A 21,675-nucleotide genomic window follows, 5' to 3' on the forward strand; every position below is an offset into this window, starting at 1 on the left:
CGCCCCAAGCCCCTCCCGCCCCGCCCGCGCCGCCAGCCCCCGGCCCCCTGCCTCCAGGTGTGCGCAGGCCCCGCCCTTCCGGGCGCTCAAAGGCCTTTGGGCGCCAAGGCCCTACCCAGTGCTGGAGCGCTGGGCCCAGTTCTTCTCTGCAGTCCCGGGGACAGGACACAGCTCCCGGCTTTCCACCGACCCACCTCTCCCCGCCCGGGGCCTTCCCTCCCGACTGCCAGAGCTTCGCCACGGCTCCGCCCCACCGCGCGCGCGGCCCCGCCCCATCCCGACGAGGCCCCGCCCCAACCTCTCTGCAGGTGACCAGACTGCCTCGCAAGCTTGGCTCAGGTAGTGCTCTGGTCCCTCCATCCGCGCCGCCTTCGTGGGCTTCTGCTGGAGCACACAACCCAAATCTCTGAGGCGTGGGAGCTGGCTCTGCAATTCCTGCTGTCCGAACCGCATACTCCAAGTCTCCCTTTCAAGCCGTCTCCCGCTAGTGGTAGGACGATGAGTCAGGACCCCTAAAGGTTGGGACAGGTTTGGGGGGGCAGGGGTTTGCTCCTGAGGTATTAAATTAACAAATAAAGAACGAAATACCAAGGTTAGGATTACACTGTGGCATATTTTAAATGTTAATTTGCATTTGGTGAGTGATCTTCTCTCTCTCTCTCACACACACACACACACACACACACACACACACACACACAGGGACTCTACTTACATTGGAGATAATGTCAGTATCTAAGTTTGAGTCCTTGAGTGAATGTGAGGTCTTGGCTCTGCCCAAGGCTAGCCTTACAAGATCATGACAATAAATTTTGTCTTCTTTCCTCTTATTCAGTCTACAGTCTGGAATGTTGTACACTGAAGAATTTTGAAATACTGGGATTTTGGTAAATCGTAGCTACCTTGATGGTGTTTGTCCCCAGTGGTCCTAATTTAAAGTGAGAAAAGACAAAAGGCATCCAGATGATCAAGGAAGAAGTCAACTTTCACTCTTTGCAAAGGACAAAATACTGTATATGGAAAACCCAAAAGACTTCCACCAAAAAACTGCTAGAACTGATACATGAGTTCAGCAAAGTCACAGGATATAAAATCAACGTACAGAAATCAGTTGCATTTCTATACACCATTAATGAAGCAGTAGAAAGAGAAATCAAGGAATCAATCCCATTTACAATTGTACTGAAAACCATAAAATACGTAAGAATAAACCTAACCAAAGAGGTCATAGATCTGTATGCTCAAAACTATAGAAAGCTTATGAAAGAAGTGGGAGAAGATAAAAAGAAATGGAAAAACATTCCATGCTCCTGGATTGGAAGCAAGTATTGTTAAAATGTCGATACTACCCAAAGCAATCTACACATTCAATGCAATCCCTATCAAAATAACACCAACATTCTTCACAAAACTGGAACAAATGATTCTAAAATTTGTATGGAACCAGAAAAGACCCCGAAGAGCCAAAGTAATGGTGAAAAAGAAAACCAAAGCTGGAGGCATCACAATTCCAGACTTCAAGCTGTATTACAAAGCTGTAACCATCAACACTGTGTGGTATTGGCACAAGAACAGAGAGATCAATGGAACAGAATAGAGAACCCAGAAAAGGACCCCACAAATGTATGGCCGACTAATCTTCAGCAGAGCAGGAAAGAATATCCAATGGAAAAAAGACAAACTCTTCAGCAAATAGTGTTGGAAAAACTGTACAGTGACACGCAGAAGAACGAACCTGGACCACATTCTTACTACACAAAAGTAAAATGGATGAAAGACCTAAATGTAAGACAAGAAACCATCAAAATCCTAGAGGAGAAAATGCAAAAATCTCTTTGACCTTGGATGCAGGAACTTCTTACTAGAAATGTCTCTGGAGACAAGGGAAACAAAAGTAAAAATGAACTATTGGGACCTCATCAAGATAAAAGTCTTGTGCATAGTGAAGGAAACAATCAACAAAACTAAAAGGTTACAGATGTAATAGGAGAAGATATTTGCAAATGACATTGGATAAAGGCTTAGTATCCAAAATCTATAAAGAACTTACCAAATTCAACATCCAGAAAATAAAAAATCCAGTGAAGAAATGGGCAAAAGATATGAATAGACACTTTTCCAAAAAAGACATCCAGATGGCTAGCAGACACATGAAAAGATGCTCAATATCATTCATCATCAGGGAAATACACATCAAAACCACAATGAGATCTCACCTCACACCCATTAGAATAGCTAAAGTTAACAGCTCAGGAAACAATAGATGTTGGTGAGGTTGTGGAGAAAGGGGAACTCTTTTGCACTGCTGGTGGGAATGCAAACTGTTGCAGCTACTCTGGAAAACAATATGGAGGTTCCTCAAAAAATTAAAAATAGAGCGATCCAATGACCCAGCAATTGCACTACTAGGTATTTATCCAAAGGATACAAAAAGCTGATTCAAAGGGGCACATGCACCCCAATGTTTATAGCAACATTATTAACAATAGCCAAATTATGGAAAGAGCCCAAATGCCATCAGCTGATGAATGGATTAAGAAGATGTGGTATGTATGTATGCATGTATGTGTATGTACGTATAATGGAATATTACTCAGTGATCGAAAAGAATGACATCTTGCTATTTGCAACAATGTGAATGGAACTAGAATGTATTATGCTAAGTGAAACAAATACCATACGATTTCACTCATGTGGAATTTAAGAAACAAAACAGAAGAACATAGGGTAAGGGAAGGAAAAAGATAAGATAAAAAGAGATTCTTAAATACAGAAAACAAACTGAGGGTTGCTGGAGAGGTGCTGGATGGGGAGAAGAGCTATATGGGTGATGGGCATTAAGGACAACACTTGTTGGTATGAGCACTGGGTGTTATATGTAAGTGATGAATCACTAAAGTCTATTCCTAAAACCATCATTACAGTATATGTTAACTAACTTGTATTTAAATAAAATTTTAAAAAATCAATTTAGCAGAAAAATACAGATCATTCCTTTTGAAAAAAAAAAAGAAAAGATAGCCACATTCCACTCCCAAAAATAAATAGAAAAGCTACATCATAACCTTACTCAAGATGGCTAGAGTTCTTCCTAATTTATAGGGACTCTGTAAAATAGAAGGAGGGAGTAGAGTTCATTCTGGCAGGCCATTCCTGGGGGAGGCAGGTAGCAGCCAAAGAGATAATTACTAAACTATTTAGCAGAGAAGGAACTTCAAGCAGCTGGAATGGAAAATGTGTGTCATTAGAATGATGGCATTTAATTACATCCCTGACCACTGAAGAAGCTGAAAAACAGAATCCTTGGCAAAGTATAGCATTGTCCGTGTTCTACTATGATGAACAGTTGTTTCTGTGGAGTTTAAGATTCAGTTAAGAGGGGCACCTGGATGGCTCAGTTGGGTAAGCATCCAACGTTGGCTGAGGTCATGATCCCACCATATGTGGGTTTAAACTCCACATCAGAATTTGTGCTGACAGCTCAGAGCCTGGAGCCTGCTTCAGATTCTGTGTCTCCCTCTCTCTCTGCCCCCTTCCCCACCCACATTCTGTCTCTCTCAGAAATAAACATTAAAATTTTTTTTAATTTTAATAAATTTAATAATTTTTTTAAATTTTAATGTTTATTTATTTTTGAGAGAGAGAGAGACAGCATGAGCAGGGGAGGGTCAGAGAGAGAGGGAGATACAGAATCTGAAACAGGCTCCAGGCTCTGAGCTAGCTGTCACCACAGAGCCCGATGTGGGGCTCGAACCCATGAACTGTGAGATCATGACCTGAGCCGATGTCGGACGCTTAACTGACTAAGCCACCCAGGCGCCCCAATATTAAAAGTTTTTAAAGATTTAATTAAAAAAAGATACACTTTTTGTAGGAGGGAGGTTCTCTTCAAGGAAGCACATCCAGTAGGACACCCAGAAGGATGGGTGCTTCTGGCTGACCTATCAGATGAGGAGAGACAGGTGGGGTGACATTTTCCTGGTTGCACACATCCACTCCAGGGTGGAACCCAAGAAGAAAATCACTACTGAGTGTACTCAGAGACTGAGATTTTAGGAGTAACTCTTGTAGTTCACCCAGCGGTAGAATACTAGAAATAAGAGCCCTTGGGAACTCCAAGCTTACCATGAGCTACACCAGGTGGGTGGAACAGAGCAGACTGCCTCTAATGTCATCTTTTACAATGAAAGGAGGATTCCTTGGAGATCAGGGATGCTTCTTTCTATCAGAGCTTAAAACTTGAAGTAGCAGATTGCAACTGAAACCCAAAGTGCAATGTGGAACAGAATTTCCAGACTGCAGAAATATCTAGGGGGCTGGGAGGACCTTTCACCTGCCATCTTCACCAGGATAGACTCCAGGTTCCCCAATCCACTGCCTGGAGATGTGCAAAGGACTCCTGAAATCATGAGCACTGGAGGGCTCTTTCAGCTTGGGACTCCACAACATGGCCAACCAGATATTTCAAAAACTAACAGTCAACTCTTAATGCTGAAAACCTTTCTTATGGAACTAGCCATCGCACTTCTCAATATGAAATAATGCTTGATTTTGCAAGCAGTTTGGTAAGGTAGACAATTTTTTCCTAGAAAGTTAAAATTTTAGCAAATTCTTCTGGAAATTGAGGGGAATGAACTGAACATTTCCTACTTCAAAGTGCAGACTATTTGCCTTAACCATTTTGACATTTTACTAGTAGAATGGGGTTTAGCCACTTGTATATTGGGTTAGAGTTTCTGGCTGAAGTTTATAATAAAGATAACTTATCAACATTTTTATTATGTTAACTTTATAACCCTGGGGGGATATCTTTAATTACTCAGCATACCTTGAACACTCTGTGTGCTATGGGGGAGCACTAACAATTTTTATTTCACTGGAGCAAGAAGAATGATACATGTAATATATTAAATAACAAAGCAGGAGGTTAAATTTCATGTAAATACAGGATGTGTAGACTGGATAGCAACTACCGTATGGGTTAGAGGAAGTAAATGGGGGAGGGGGCTCATTAAGTAAGATAACGTGAAGCTGCTGAAACAAAGTAAGCACTCAATATGTATAAGCTATTATTCTTTTTTTTTTTTTTTTAATTTTTTTAATGTTTTATTTATTTCTAGGAGAGAGAGAGAGAGACAGCGTGAGCAGGGGAGGGTCAGAGAGAGAGGGAGTCACAGACTGAAACAGGCTCCAGGCTCTGAGCTGGCAGTCAGCACAGAGCCCGACGCGGGGCTCGAACCCACGAACCGCGAGATCATGACCTAAGCGAAAGTCAGACGCTTAACCGACTAAGCCATCCAGGCGCCCCTGTATAAGCTATTATTCTTAACCATGGAGTCAGGATTTAAGCTAGGGTTTGAGACTGTGGAGGAGCTGTTCATTTATTTGTGAAACATTTTCGTAAAGCACTTTTCCAGCACTATACCAGACACTGAAGGTAAGAAGGAGACAGGACAGACTGGGAAGAGCCCTCACGGAGCTTCCATTCTGTTGGGGGAAAGAGGGAAGGACAATAAACAAAATAAAGAGAGATAGTCCTCAGGGCTTTGAAGGAAATAAAAAATGTTTTATGATCGGGACACCTGGGCGGCTCAGTCCACTGAGTGTCTGACCTCAGCTCAATTCATGATCTCGTGGTTCGTGAGTTGGAGCCCCACATCGGGCTTGCTGCTGTGGGTGCGGAGCCTGATTCAGATCCTCTGTCCCCCTTTCTCTGCCCCTCCCCTGCTTGGGCTCTCTCAAAAATAAACCTTAAACTTTTTTTAATATAAAATAAAAGAATGTATTATGATCGCTCATAATGGGATGTGAGATGTCCTCTGTATAGATCTACTTTCATCAGATGAGATAAAGCAACATTCGGGCTGAGACAGACCTGAAAGATGAGAAGGAGCTAGCCAGGAAGAATGCTAAAGAAAGAGCATTCTGGACACCAGAGTAATGGGGGATGTCTGGAGGCAGGGAAGTACTTTCTGGTTGAAGGAACAAAGGAAGCATGGGGGAGAGTGGTTTCAAATGCAATTTTAGAGATAGGCAGATGGCAGATTCCGGAGGGTCTTGTTGGCCATGGCAGGTCAGGATTGTATTCTCAGTCTCCCTATATGCACAGAGGGGGGTAATATTGTGACCAGGTGGGGGCAGGGCAAAGGAAGCATGATGAGCTGGGCACATTTGTGGGCAAGCCAACAAAGGAGCCTGGCTTAGAGGGCAGCTGCAGGAAAAACAGGCTGCAGACCAAGATTTTAGCTAGAAGCTGGAGAGTGTGAATTGGTTTCTACTTTCTTTATTCCTTGTAAGCAATAGAGTGTTGTTGATTACAGATCAGAGGAAGGATTTAATAAGTTTCTAAAATTTCAGGCAGTGGTTGTGGGAGGGGGCATGGGCTAAATGGGTACAGGGCATTAAGGAATCTACTCCTGAAATCATTGTTGCACTATATGCTAACTTGGATATACATTTAAAATTAATTAATTAATTTAAAAATAAATTAAAAAAAAATAAAATTCCAGGCATACCTTCCCCATCTAACATACGATGATAGGGAATACAAAAAGAACTAAGAAGAATTCTGTGCCTAATTTACTGAATCTATCTTTAAAATTGTGTGGGATTTTTAATGTTTATTTATTTATTTATTTAGAGAGACAACACATGCATGCAGGGTAGAGGGGAGGGGCAGAAGAGAGAGAGACTCCAAGCAGGCTCCACTGTGCTATCAGCACAGAGCCCATCATGGGGCTTCATCCTACAAACCGTGAGATCATGACCTGAGCTGAAATCAAGAGTCAGATGCTTAACTGACTAAGCCACCCAGGCACCCCTAAAAATTCTGGTTTAAGGATATTTACCAAATGATGGTGAAGCAACTAGAGTAAGAAAACAATCCCGGGCCTCACCTGTATCACTTCTCCTCCTCAGCAGCCTTGCTTAATCCCTTGTGATGTCACCCGCCCCCTCTCTCTGGCTTCTCTATGCCATATGAGCATGCTCTTCTCCTCTCTTTCACTGTCACCCAACTTTAAGGAAGTAGCCTTTCTGAGGACCCCAGCCCATCAAGCCCCTCTAGCTCTCTTGCTCTCCTTTCAAAGCTAAATTTCTTGGAAGAATAATATGTGTCCCCTATTCACACTTTTTTCTCATTCAACCTACCAGAATCTGGCTCACCTTAACTTTCAACTAACTCCACCCCAGTCCTCCACTCCACTGAACCTTCTTTCCTAAGGTTGACAATTACATTTAAATTCTCAAATGCAGTGGCTACTTTTCTTCTCATTCATCATTTTTTCTGACTTTCTAGCACTTGATGTTGATCTGATCATATTTTCTCCCTATCCCACCTCGGCTTCCTGACATCCTTTTGTGGTTTCCCTTCCACCACTCCATTTCTTCCTTCTCAGTGTCTTCTTCCTCTGTTAATCTCTTACATTGATGTTTCCCAAGGCTGAGTCTCTTGCCTACTTCCTTCTCACCCCATGTGCTCCCTCTGAGTTGCCTCCTCTAAACCTGTGGCTTCAACTGAACCATTATTCCCATGACTCTCACCTCTTCACATCCACCCCAGAACTTTCTCTGGAGCTTCACATCTGAATTTCCAACTGGACTCCCCTAAATATCTCAAACTAAAACTCTATCCCCACAGTTCTGCCCCTCTCTTCTCTGTCAATGGATGTCACCAACACCCACTGATCATCTAAGTCAGAAAACTAGAAGGTTTCATAGACACCTCCCTGTCTTTCACCGTTAGATAAAATTAATCACCAAGACCTATCAATTCTGCTTCCTAAATATGTCTTCTTAATTTAGTCCCTTCTCCCCGCTCCTGTTGCCATAGCCGTAATCTGGGCTTTCATTATGGATTGTCTGGATTGCTGCCACCACTTTCCCAACCAGTTTTTCTACTTCTAGTCTGGCCTCTCTCCAATTCATCGTCTGTGCTGCTGCCAAGATGATCCTTATGAAATGCAAATTGCACAATGCTACTCCTTTGTCTAAATAAAATCTTTCAATGACTTTATGTAGTCTGTAAAATAAAGTTCAAATATCTTAGCATTTCAGGGGCACCTGGGTGACTCAGTTGGTTAAGCATCGACTTTGGCCTAAGTCATGATTCATGGTTCACGGGTTCAAGTCCCACATCGGACTCTGCGCTAACAGTGTGGAGACTGCTTGGGATTGTCTGTCTCTGTCTCTCTCTTTCTCTCTCTCTCAAAAACAAATAAATAAACATAAAAAATGTTTTAAAAAATTTCATAGCATTTCATACCAGGATTTCGTGGCTTGGCTACTGCCTACCTCTGGGCCCTTCTCCTACCAACCGCTCACAGCTATCCTACTCTCTAGGTTAGTATCTCTCCAGTGCTGTTCTGCACCACTTCCTCAAGATATTAATGAAAGTCTGGTTAAATCAGAGAAAGGGTGAAAACAAATTTCAACACAGGTTGAATGGGCATTGAGAATGTCCAAGAAAGGAACAGAGGGTGTCAAGTTTGAGTGCTAAGCTCTATTAACATCTCAAGGAATTCAGTTTGGGAAATGCTACTACAGGAATCTGAGACAACTTAGCATTCCTAGAATATACCATGTTCCCTTTTGCTTCTCCCCCTCTGCCTGGAATGCCATTTAGTTACTAGTTAATTTTAAAAATACACTGCATATACTGTATGTATATAGCATATAAGGAATGCTATACACTGGACATACAAAAGGCAAAGAGGCTCTGCATGGGCCAAACATGCAGAAATGTGTGATTACAACACATCAAGATAAGTGCTATATAACTTGGCGGGGGATCCGAATTGGGGAGATGGGGAGAGAGCAACCTTACCTCCTCTCCTTTCACCTGGGTTATCTCTGAGATAGGCATCAGTTTTCACTTCATGTATTATAGACTTACTTGTTAAGTGCATGTATATTTATAATTGTTATATCATACTGAGGTATTGACTCTTCTATCATTACAAAATGCACCTGATTGTCTCTAGTAATATATGTCTTTAAGTCTACTTTGTCTAATATTTATAAAACCACTCCAGTTCTCTAATGATTACTGTTTGAGTAGTATATCTTCTCCATCCTTTCACTTTCAACCTATTTGTGTTTCTGCTTTTTTTTTTAAGATTTTATTTTTAAGTAACACAATGTGGGGCTCAAGCCCACAACCCCCAAAATCAAGAGTCAAAGATTCTACTGACTGACCCAGCCAGACACCCTTCAACCTATTTGTGTCTTGGAATCTAAGGTCTCTTAAAGATTGCATGTGGTTGGGGTGCCTGGGTGGCTCAGTCGGTTAAGCGTCCGACTTCAGCTCAGGTCATCACCTCACAGTTCGTGAGATAGAGCCCTGTGTCCCCGCGTCGGGCTCTGTGCTGACAGCTAGCTCAGAGCCTGGAGCCTGTTTCATATTCTGTGTCTCCCTCTCTGTCTGACCCTCCCCTGCTCACGTTGTCTCTCTATATCTCTCAGAAATAAATAAAACATTAAAAAAAAAAGATTGCATATGGTTGGATAGCATGTTTTTATCCAGTCTGACAATCTGCATTTTGATTGGGGTGTTTAGACCTTTCACATTTAATGCAATTGCTGATTTGGTTAGGCTTATATTTACCATTTTTCTTTATTTGTTTTCTATATGTGAACTCTATTTTTCATTCTTCTGCTCCTCCTTGATTGGCTGCTTTTATGTAAAATATTTTCAATGTAACATTGAAATGACTTTGTTAGTTTTGAAAAAAATAGCTTTTTAAGGGATTTTTTTAGAGATTGTAATCTAAGGATTACAATATGCATTTTCATTTATCAAGTCTATTTCAGATCAGTACTAATTTAATCCTAGAAAAGCGTAGAAACTTTGCCTCAATATACCTCTATTCCCTCCCCCTTCTCGTGCTACTATTGTCATTTTCATTACATCTGTATATGCTAAAAGTCCAATAATACAATGTTATAATTATTGCTTTGTATAATTGTATGTCTTTTAAAGAAGTTAAGACAAGACATGAGAAAAAGAGAACTACAGTTTTTATATTAGCCCATATAATTGTTATCTCTGGTGCTCTTCACTTTTTCCTTTTTTAAAAAATTGTTTTCTTCTTTTTTTTCTTCTTCATTTCTTCCTGTAGATAGAGCAATCCATGAGCTTCTTCGACTATGGCAGAGTTACTGCTGGTACTCATGGCCTTCTCTGCCTTAACACTATTGACACTGCCTTAACACTATCTATTGACCAACCTGGAGCTGGGGAGAGGGTGGGGAATGGGAGCATCCCCAGGTCACAATGTCATAGACTCCTACCATTCTTATCTGAGGTCCAAGCATAAATGCTTTTCAGATCATTGTATGCTTTTGATCTACTCTCAGAATGCTGAAATAATTATTCTTGTCCAGTTTTATGTCTGTATTTTGGGGAGAGTATTTGCTGATCTTTTCAACCAGCTGTGGCTGGAAGTCCCTGATGGTAGGACTTTAGTTAATACAAGGGCCATTGGGTCAGGCAAAATGAAGTGGCTCAAGAAATAAGGGGTGAGAGAATGAATCATAGAATAAGGTCAGAAACTGCTTAGTCTGAGAAAACAGTTACTCACAGCCTATCCTGCCTCGTGGACTTTGAAAAAGACTCCAAAGTCATCATGAGGCATGGTGTGAACCAGCATGCAGTTCACTGAACCACTTTCTGGAATTAGGAGAACCAGAAATGACATTTGACTGGGGTGAGACACCCTCTAGGTCCTTACATTTAAAACAAGGAACTCCTCCTTCCAATCCAAATGGTCTGATATAACAAGGAAATCTAGTAACTAGGATGATGGTCTTTGCAAAGATGAACAGAGGAGAAGGTAATTGTCTGGGGTTTATCCTGGAGGGCAGAGAATGACTTTCCTATGAGGAAAACTTGTGTCTCAAGAGCCAGGATTGAATACATGAGAAAGAACTTTGTATTTTGTATTTTAAAAGTCTGTATCTCTAAGAAAGTAGAATGGTGATTGCCAGAGACTGGAGAGAAGGGTAGTGGGGAGTTATAATTATTAGTACTTTTAGAGAGAGAGAGCACAAGCAAGGGGGAGGGAGAGCATCTTAAGCAGACTCCATGCTCAGTGCAGAGCCTGACATGGGGCTCCATCCCACCACTGAGAGAGATCATGACCTGAGGTGAAATCAAGAGTCAGTCTCTCAACCAATTGCACCACTCAGGCACCCGGGGAGTTATTATTTAACACTGCAGAGTTTCAGTTTTGCATGATGAAAAGAGTTCTGGAGATGGATGGTGGTGGTGGTTGCACAAAAATATGAATGCACATACCTAATGCCACTGAACTATACACTTAAAAATGAAACGATGGTAAATTTTATGTGAGGGGTATTTTACCACAAGTTAAAAAAATTTTTTTAACATTTATTTATTTTTGAGAGACAGAGCATGAGCAGGGGAAGGGTAGAGACAGAGGAAGACACAGAAACTGAAGCAGGCTCCAGGCTCTGAGCTGTCACATAGAACACAATGCAGAGTTGGAATCCACAAACTGCAAGAGCATGACCTGAGCTGAAGTCAGACGCTTAACCAGCTGAGCCACCCAGGTGCCCCTACCACAATTTTAAAAATTGAAAGAAGGTCTGAATCTCAGGGCAATGCTGGGCATAGTTTGTGGTTAATGGTATGTAAACTTATATGACAGTCACCTGTGCGCTGTATTACACCCGATCTTTTAAGCCACAGATCCACATTGTGCTTTGCTAAGCGGGGAGATTACCTTACTTACTGGATGACTTATGAAATAGGTGGACTATTTTCAATTGGACTCATGCTCATAATAAGGTGAGTGGAAACAATCAAGCCTTAGTTCTTTACCGTGAGACTTGGGTACACACCCATACTTCTGAGAAAGTCCCGAAGTATTGCTCTGACAGATGACAGATGTCCTTACATGGACAGAACTGGCAATACAACTACTTCTCTAATGGTCACCAGCTACTGGCCAGCACACCAGCTGGAAAATAAACTGTGTCTTATTCTTATATTTCTCTTCTTGTTGTAAAGATACTGCAAAGACTGTAAGGCACTTGGAGCTATGGATTAAATTTTGGAGAAATGGGATTAATAGTCATAATAACAAGCCAGGATAAGAGGATTAATAAAAATATCAAGAAGGAAAAAGAATTTTGTTTTTACCCAGGACCTTTATAAAAGCTTGATCAAATAAATTGTGTATAGCCATACCTACAATTTAAAAACTAATTAAAAGTGATACATTTTCTATTTTTTTACTGTTGGGTATATTTTATCTATTTAATGACAAAAGTCATTTTTTAAAGTTTATTTATTTGAGAGAGAAGTACATGCAAGAGGGGGAAGAGCAGAGAGAGAGAGAGAGAGAGAGAGAGAGAGAGAGAGAGAGAGAGAAAATCCCAAACAGGCTCCATGCTATCAGTGTAGAGCCTGATGCAGGGCCCAGACTCATGAACCATGAGATCATGACCTAAGCTGAAACCAAGAGTCGGATGTTTAACTGACAGAGCCACCCAGGCATCCCCATAACAAAAGTCATTTTAAAATTAGCATCCCTTGAATTTCACAAATGTAATGTTGAAAGAAGCTAGATACAAAAGAGTCTCTATGGTATGATTGCCTTCATATAAAGTATAAAAACAGGCAAAACCGTTTTGTGATGTTAGAAGTATGGATAGTGGTTACCCTTTGAGTGGAGGTGGTGCCTTTCCAGACCGGAGCATGAAAGGGGCTTCTGGGGATACTGGTTATTTAATGTTTTCTGATCTGTGTCTATATTTCAATAAAGTATTTTCTCAAGTTTTCATCCTTAGTATTTGAATTAGTTACATTTAAAATTGACAGGGGTTGGGGCATCTTGGTGGCTCAGTCAGCTGAGCTTCCAACTTTGGCTCAGGTCATGATCTCACTGTTCGTGAGTTCAAGACCTGCTGTGGGTTCTGTGCTGACAGCTCAGAGCCTGGAACCTGCTTCATTTAGATCCTGTGTCTCCCTCTTTCTGTCCCTTCCCTTCTTGCACTCTGTCTCTTTCTCTATCAAAAATCAATAAACATTAAAAAAAATTTTTTTAAGTCAAGAGGAATTAAAAAGTAAAAACTTATTAAATGTACAAGACCTCACATTTTGTGCTATTATCATGTGCATAAGAAAATAGACCATTTTAAATGTTAATGTAATTCAAGAGATGAGCTATAGCATCATCTTGAATTTTTCCTAATTATTGGATATGTGCCTGTAGGCTCTAGTAACCATGACATTTCATAAGCATTAGCATAAAGCTGGCCATCCGAATAGAATTTTGTTTCTCTTATCAACTTATAATTCTCCCCAGGGCTACTTTCAATCAAGGAAAAATTGAACTCCCCAGTGATGTCAAAGACAGCGTATCGCAGTGGTTAATTAACAAGTCACCCAGAGAAGATTGAATAGCCATTGTGCTGACACGTTCAAGGGCTAATCTGTTCTGATGATGTAATTTGCAGTAGTGCTTGATGTATATTAGCCCAATGGGTGACAGCTGCTGTGGGCCCTGATGATTAAAGTGTGAAGCATTGGGGGCAGCAGGGGCGGGGGGGAGGGGTTGTAGGGAGTACTTTCAAACGGAGAGAGACTTTTACGGGAGCCAAGTGAATACAATCTGGTCATGCTGGTTACCTTACCCAGAAAGCCTGCTCATTTCATCTTTATTTATACAGATTTTACCAGGCTTGACATAATCTCAGCTCTGGGCTCACTTCATCCAAGACCATTCCAGTCAAATTGACACTCCCTTCACTGGGCTCCTGTGTTCCTTACTGTCACCATTATACACATTAGCGCTTATTTCTTTACTAGTTATTTTGGGAATGTTTATTGTCTTCCTCCAACTTGACGATAAGCTACTTAAGGACATATTTTTTTTCTATATCTCTTACAACATGGAACATGATAGGCACAAAAATTAAATAAAAAATAACTGGGACAAAATGTTGATAACTGTTCAAGGAGAGTGAGGGTTATATGTAGGTTTGTTCTACTATTCATCTTACTTCTGTGGGTTTGAGAATTCCCTTGATAGCCATGTTGGCAGATGTAGCAAATAAAAATGCAGGATGCCCAGTTAAATTTGCATTTCAGATAAACACTGCATAATTTCTTGTTATTCATAATTTATATTTTATCATAGTATCACCTATAATATTCTATACCATTTAATTAATCATGTAACTTATGACAATATTATTTGTATATACTATTTATATAATAAATAAAATTATATTTCTATTATATTTTTATATTATTTTATATGCCCCCATGACGCCTATTTATGCTAAAAGTTATTGCTTATTTGAAATGCAAATTTAACTGGCAGTCCTATATTTTACCTGGCAACCTGACTTGTGAGAAACTTGAACGCATAGTTGGTGATTAATCAATGGGCTGAAAAAAAGTGGATGGTAGAAATAGTACAGTGTCTCTTAAGTGTGATCTAGTGTCACTTGCATCAAAACCCCCTATGAAGCCCTTTAAAGAGGCAGGTCCTCATGGCCAAATCAGCACTTCTGCTGGTAGGATTCTGCATTTGCAATATTAAGAACTCCAGGTGATTCTGGTGCTATTGCAGCTGACATGATGACCAGATGTCTATGATGTTTTAGTTTTTCTGATATGATCCTTTAAAAAAATTTTTTTCAATGTTTTTTTTTTTTTTTTGAGAGAGAGACACAGAGACAGAGACAGAGCATGAGCAGGGGAGAGGCAGAGAGAAAGGGAGACAGAATCTGAAGCAGGCTCCAGACTCTGAGCTGTCAGCACAGAGCCCAACCTGGGGCTCGAAGTTGTGAACCACCTGATCATGACCTGAGATGAAGTTGACTGCTTGACCAACTGAGCCACACAGGCGCCCCTGATATGATCTTTTATTTCCTTGTAGTGGCTTTATTTGAGCAACTTCTACTCTGTTTTTCTAACAGGGACCTAACATAAGAGATGCTAATATTCCTGTTCCATGAGTTGCCCACTGAAGATTATAAGTCAAACACTGTCACAAATATTCTAACAGCTTTTTGTAGTTAAACTATACTTGATTATTCATCTAGTGGCCCAGCATCTTAACTACCAATGTCTATCCTACAAATATATGTTTATTGTGATAGAGAAAATTGTAGTTGGCAAATTTTCAGCTTCTGTTAGTATTTTAAGGCCAGGGCTTCTAGGGCAACCAAATGTCCTGGTTTGCTTGTGACTGGCCCAGTTTTAGCACTGATATTCCCATGTTCTGGGCTATCTCTTACTCTTGGTTGTCCTGGTCATCCTATCTGAAGCAGATGTCACAGTATACCACCCAGGTCCCCACTTCAGAACCAAGACACTCATTCATCAGGTGCTGGTAGTGTTGGCTCAGCCTTGAGACCCTACTCAGGAAACTGCCTCACTCAAAATTATGCCCTGTTCTCAGGAGCAGTTACTCATTGATACAGCCTCAGTCCTTAAATTAGGACATCTCTGATTGGCCGTCCCAGCTCCAGAGCTCCCTGTGGGGTCAGCTGAGGCCTCTGCTCCAACTGCCCCACAAATCTAGTTCTCCTTCTCCTTCTCCCTCACTTCCTCAGAGAGGCAGCTTCTGAAAGCATCCCTAATACACCCCTACAGGCAAATCCTCGGAGTCTGAGAGTGGGGAAGAAACTGTCCTTCAATTGTTGGTACAGAGGTGGGGTGGTGTTAGGAAGCAGATTCTAAAATAAGACTTTGGAGTTGGGTCATCTGCAGACGGGAGGCTAATAAATTCTCACCGGTGGTAGGTGGAGTCCCTGAAAAGATAGCAGTATCATTGTAAAACTTTCAGCAGTGGAGAAGTGGGCTGGAATCCCAGTGGAAGGGATCACTGGAGGGTGCAGCATCTGAGGCATCCAAAGGTTCAGGGAAAGTAGTGATTTAAGGACAGTGGAATGCGATGGCTATTACTGGCCACTATCAATGCATCAGAGAGAGACAAGAAAGGCTGAGAGTGATTAATCACCAATGTAAGAGACCAGACCTTCTGAGACCAAGATCCAGAACTTAATTTATAAGGCAGCTGAGCTCCAGGGATAACCGAATTCTCAATCCTAGCAAGTCAGCTGTGCCAAAGTCATGACCTTAATTGAGAAGGAATGGGATCCTGAGATATGGGATGAAGATATATGGGTTGGTGTTCTTATAAATCTTGACTCCTCAGATTTCCTCTGAATCCTCTGTGCTGCAGACGGGGCCCACTCTCTGGGTTAAAAATCAGCACTCCTCACTTTTGAAGTTGGTACAGAGATTTTTGCCGTACAGGAAAACACCCTTTTCCCCCCTCAAAGGATCTTAACCCACTCCACAAGCTCCATCCCACAGCCCCCAACCAATAATAAGAGCTCAGTCACAACATTAATTATGGGCCTGCAAAAGGAAAAATGAGATGATGCCTCAAAGGATCAGCAGAAGTGGAAGAGTATGTATAGATTCTGAGTGTGCACTGTTAAGGAGGAAAGGAGAACAGAAAGTCAAATAAGGAAGATTTCATTGGTAATAGAACATTCTCCTATGATGTAGGAGTTCACACTGGCAAGGACCCCAGGAAATGGTGCCATCACACTGCTAGGATGACTCTTGGAAGCTTGGAGAAAATATCACCTCAACTTGGTCTGCTATATCATTGATACCAATATTAATCACACTAGGTGAGCCAGAAGTGCCTAAGGTGAAGGCCTTGGTACTTGTGCTGCTGTTGGTAAAGATCCAGGGCTCTGCCATGTCAGGGAAATGTGTAGAGGTATAGAGGCTGGGCTATGCTGAGATATGCCTTTCAAGGTGCAGAACAAATCGTTACATTTCATCCCTTCCATTACTAAGAAAGAAGCATAGTGCCTGGTAGGCAATTAGCGTTCTGTGTTCTGCGGGCAGCATTTTTCACACTCACAAACACTGCTTCAGCCCTTTTGCTGGTGACTGAGAAAATTTCTAGCTTTGACTGGGTCTTTGATGCAAGTCCAGGATGTGCTGACAGCAGCCCTGTCACTTGGGTCTCGCTAACCAACAGCTCTGTACATCTGAAGTCATTCGCATTGCATGGAAACACTCCCACCCCCAATTGCTCCCTGAAGCCTTGAGTGAAGAGGTAGCAAGGTTTCATGTCCAGGTTCCTGTGTGACAAAATACAGGTTCCAGTAATGGAAGTGTAAAGCCCCAGGCAATGGAGAACCTAAGTACCCTGAAAATCTTTAGAAAACTAGGGAAATTGAGCCAAAGATGAGATGGCCAGGAAGGCCCCAGCTGACAAGTGGGTTGCACATTTAATTTATCATTCTACAAATTAGGAAGGGGAAAGAGGCTTAAAAATAAGCCAAATAAGGGCGTCCTGTGTGGTTTAGTCGATTAAGTGTCAGACTCTTGGTTTTGTCTCAGGTCATGATCTCATGGTTTTGTGAGTTCGAGCCCCACATCCACTGTGCACTGACAGCACAAACCTGCTTGGGATTCTCTCTCTCCTTCTCTCTCTGCCCCTCCCTCACTTCCCCTGTCTCTGTCTCTCTCAAAATAAATAAACTTAAAAAAACTTTTTTAAAACGGAGGCAACCCTCAGTGAGGGGTGAGGGAAAGGGGAAAAAGGGTGATGGGCACGAAGGAGGGCACTTGTTAGGATGAGCACTGGGTGTTATATGGAAACCAACTTGACAATAAACTATAAAAGAAAAAAAAATTTTAAGGGGCACCTGGGTGGTTCAGCCAGTTGAGCATCTGACCTCGGCTCAGGTCATGATCTCACAGTTTATGAATTCGAGCCTGAGAGAATATCAGGCTCTGTAGTAACAGCTCACAGCCTGGTACCTGCTTCTGCGTCTGTGTCTCCCTCTCTCTCTGCCCCTCCCCCACTCGCACTCTGTCTGTCTCTCTTCCTCTCTCTCTCAAAAATAAAATTTTTTAATAATGAACCAAATGAGTGTTAAAAGACACCAAAATATTAATGCTTTTCACAGTTGTTCTTGAATAATTTGCCTAGGAAATATAAAGGTGCTGGCTGAAGCTTTAAGCCATGTTGCCTGGCTAGCCCAGAAAGGGGATCAGACTGGGATCCCAGTGTGAAATTGCGTTTCTCTGGCTCTTCCCCCAGATACCAGGTGGCTTCACCGTTCCCCTCCTCTGGCTCTGTTCCAGCTCCCCGGGATTCTGTCTGTGTCTGAGGCAGCAGACGATTCCTGGGCCAAAAGTTGCCGATGGGACTCTCATTGCCCCACAGAGAGCCCAGCCAAACTTCTTCACAGACTTGACCTCCTTCTAGCACAGACTTTCCCCAGGGCAGAAGTGGGGCTGGGGGACAACCTGGGGACCCACACACACTTGTACTCAGCAGTCACGTATCTAGTGACTTCATACCCAGAGGGGATCACTTTTAAATATCCTTCTGTATGACAAACTTATTTTCAGTAATAATACTGAAACAAGATGAATAGTGACAATGGCCAGAAGTGAAAATTTCCTTCTTCTGAACTTTTATAATCATGTTGGTAAATAAATAAGAAAAGGGGAAAAGGACAGTTTATAGTACAAAAAAACACTGGGGTGCCTGGGTGGCTCAGTCGGTTAAGCGTCTGGCTCAGGTCATGATTTCATAGTTTGTGGGTTCGAGCCCTGTGTTGGGCTCTGTGCTGACAGCTAGCTCAGAGCCTGGAGACTGTTTCAGATTCTGTGTCTCCCTCTCTCTCTGACCCTCCCCTGCTCATGCTATCTCTCTCTCATAAATAAATAAAACATTAAAGAAATTTTTTAAAAAAAGAAAAATTAATGATGTTGCTTTTAGTTACATGAACATTTCTCCCCCAATATTTCATAATGAGCTTTTTGAAACATATACCAAAGAGAAAATTAAAAAAAAATAAAGAAAGAAACATATAGCAAAGTTAATGAATACTTGTATCCTCAGCACCTTGATTTTATCAGTACTATTTCACTATATTTGCCTTGTCACACAATTACTCATCTATCCGTTCCTCTATCCACCAACTAATCTCATTTTTTAATATTTAAACTCTTTGTTTTATTTTATTTTGTTAAAAGTTTACTTATTTTGAGGTGGTGGGGGGAGAGGAGAAAGGGGGAGAGAGAGGAATCCCAAACAGTCTCCACACTATAAGCACAGAACCCAGTGTAGGGCTTGAACTCACTAACCGCGAGATCATGACCTGAGCCAAAATCAGGAGTGGGAAGCTTAATCTACTAAGACACAAAGGCGCTCCTAAACTTTATCTTTTAAAACAGTGTTACATTTATAGAACAGTTGCAAAGATAGTACATAGTGTTCCCACGTACATTGCACCCAGTTTCCTATTACTCCCATCTTAGATTAGTAAATAAATAGAAATTTAAAATCCTTGAAGAATGTAAATAACTGCAGGGACTAATTGGAGGGTGAGACCCTTGTATCTCTCTTGATTTCACATCATCCTGGCTACAGTGGGGAAGACAAGTGACAGCGTAGCAGCATGAAAAATGTCCAGTATCTTGATGACTCCCCTGCCCAGTAGGGAAATATCTGCTACTGAGAATCAGACACCTATACAAGGAATTCAATACATAGGTAAATACACGTATTTTTGTAAAACTAGATGAGAAAGTATTTTAAAAGTTTGAGGGAAATAATTATATTGAGGATTGGGCCTCAGAGTCATATTGGACCTCTGACTCCTTCCATCTGCACATCTATGAATCACCCAAATCCTATCAATTTAGCTACCAGAAGATATCACGAATGTCTAGACTCTCCCAGGGCCCTTACCCAAGCCTTGACCAATCACTATCCCAGACTGGCCGTCCCTAACCCTTCCATGCTAAATTAGAATCCCTAGTCACCTCTATTCTCTAGTCTCATTCAGCAGCCCTTATTTTTCTTCATAATTCTTATCCATGTATGAAAATAGTTTTTGGTGTTTTTTCTCATTGTCTTAGTTGACATATAGTGTTTATTAGTTTCACATGTACAGCAGAGTGATTCGACAATGCTATGTATTACCCTATGCTCACCATGGGCAATGTAGTTACCACTTGTAACCATATAGCACGACATTATTACAATATTATTGATTGTATTTCCTATGCCGTGCTGGTGTGCTGGTTTGGTTCATGTCTACTTTCCCAACTGAATTGTATAAACTCCAGGAGGTCAAAGACCGTGTCTGTTTTGCCAATCCCCATATCTCCGGTTCAAATATTTCTGCTGAATGAGGGAATGAACTAGATTATGGAACTCGTTGAACAAACATAGCTGTATATTTAATGGGAATGTTATTAAACTACACTGAGGAGAATATAAGGAGATAAGTTTCCAGAAGCAACTGCGTACTTGGTCATGGTGGGTGGTCTACAAAGTATACTAGGTCGTTTTGCTCTCTGACTTCCACAGGTGAGCCAGGCATTGAGAACTGTCAGGCCAGATGTTCCAAGGAGGCACAAGACTTCAATATTAGTAACTTGAACAATTCTCTTTTCCATTGGGAACTTGTCTCTGTTCTGCTTTTGTGTGAAAGACCAAAGAACTTACTTGGAGACACGGGGTCAAAGAAGACTGTATCTATTGTTCTAGCAGCTTTTCTCTAACAGGTCTCTGCAGGCTGATTATGAATCCGGCAGAGTCTGTGGTGAAGTTTTACTTCAGGAATTTCCTGAAATAACTCTCCAGAAAAATTTGGCTCTTGTACTAAAGATGACATTGACCTCAGGCACTGCTAGCACACAATTAAAAGTTTTCTGGGAGTCAAAACTATCATGAAGTTTTCAGTGATTGTGTTACCAGGTTACAATGGTCAGGAGCACTTTGTACATGCATTTCTTCATCTTCCGTTGTGATAACTGTAACGTGTTATAATAATTTGTTTGTTATCTGTCTTTTTTAACTTGGATTGTGCTCTTCTCAAGGTCAAGAATATAATGGGAACTCAACAAACATTTATTAAATGAATCTGAATTCAGTATCTGGATTTGACTCTTGAAAAACTTTGTTGGAGACAATTCTGGCCAATTCGCAATTTATTAGCTTGTAACCCTGGACAGATTGTTTCATCTTCTGTCATGTTCTTCCTTTTAAAAAATTTGAAAAATGTAAACTTATAAATATGAACGAAAATACAATTAATCATCTATCTACGAGCAAGTTTTATAACATTTTAATATTTTGTGAAATACGGTAGAGAAAAAGGCATATGTTTATCAAATTCTCTTTCATTTTCTCCATCTCAGGCACACAAAGGGATTGCATTTCCAGCTTCCTTTATAGTCAGATTGGTACCTAGTTCTGCCAATGGGCTCAAAGCAGACATGGTGTGTGTTACTTCCCAAATAAGCAGAGAAGAAGGATGACAATTCTTTGTGCTGTCTTTCGCTGCTGCAGGGGCCATGGAAGCCATGTTCTAAAATTGCAGTTATCTGAAGACTGGAGTCTCCATCAACCTATATCGCTCAGTTACTCTTTGGATCAATGTTTGAGGATCTCTCTTGCTCTACATCCTAGTCAACATTGAGTGCTGTCCACTTCCAAAGCTTTTCTGCCAGTTTAATGGTGTGGGATCATTGTTTTAATTTGTAATTTGGTGATTATGAATGATGTTGAACATGTTTCCAAATGCTTGTTTGTCAATGAGTTCTTCTTTTGTGAGTACCTGTTCTTACCTTTTACCCATTGT

The 21,675-nt window shown here is 41.2% G+C and overlaps 1 protein-coding gene across 1 annotated transcript in view; it reads right to left on the reverse strand.

Annotated features, from left to right (window-relative positions):
* The window catches only part of STN1 (STN1 subunit of CST complex), a 45,066-nt gene extending 44,865 nt beyond the window's left edge, over positions 1–201 (reverse strand). The window contains exon 1 of the mRNA XM_077748345.1: positions 116–201. The gene's annotated coding sequence lies outside the window, so the exon portion shown is untranslated. The remainder of the gene's footprint in view (positions 1–115) is intronic.
* Between the last annotated feature and the right edge of the window lie 21,474 nt (positions 202–21,675).

Source organism: Crocuta crocuta, unplaced genomic scaffold, assembly GCF_008692635.1.
Source record: "Crocuta crocuta isolate KB4526 unplaced genomic scaffold, BGI_CrCroc_1.0 scaffold619, whole genome shotgun sequence".
NCBI classification, from domain to species: domain Eukaryota; kingdom Metazoa; phylum Chordata; class Mammalia; order Carnivora; family Hyaenidae; genus Crocuta; species Crocuta crocuta.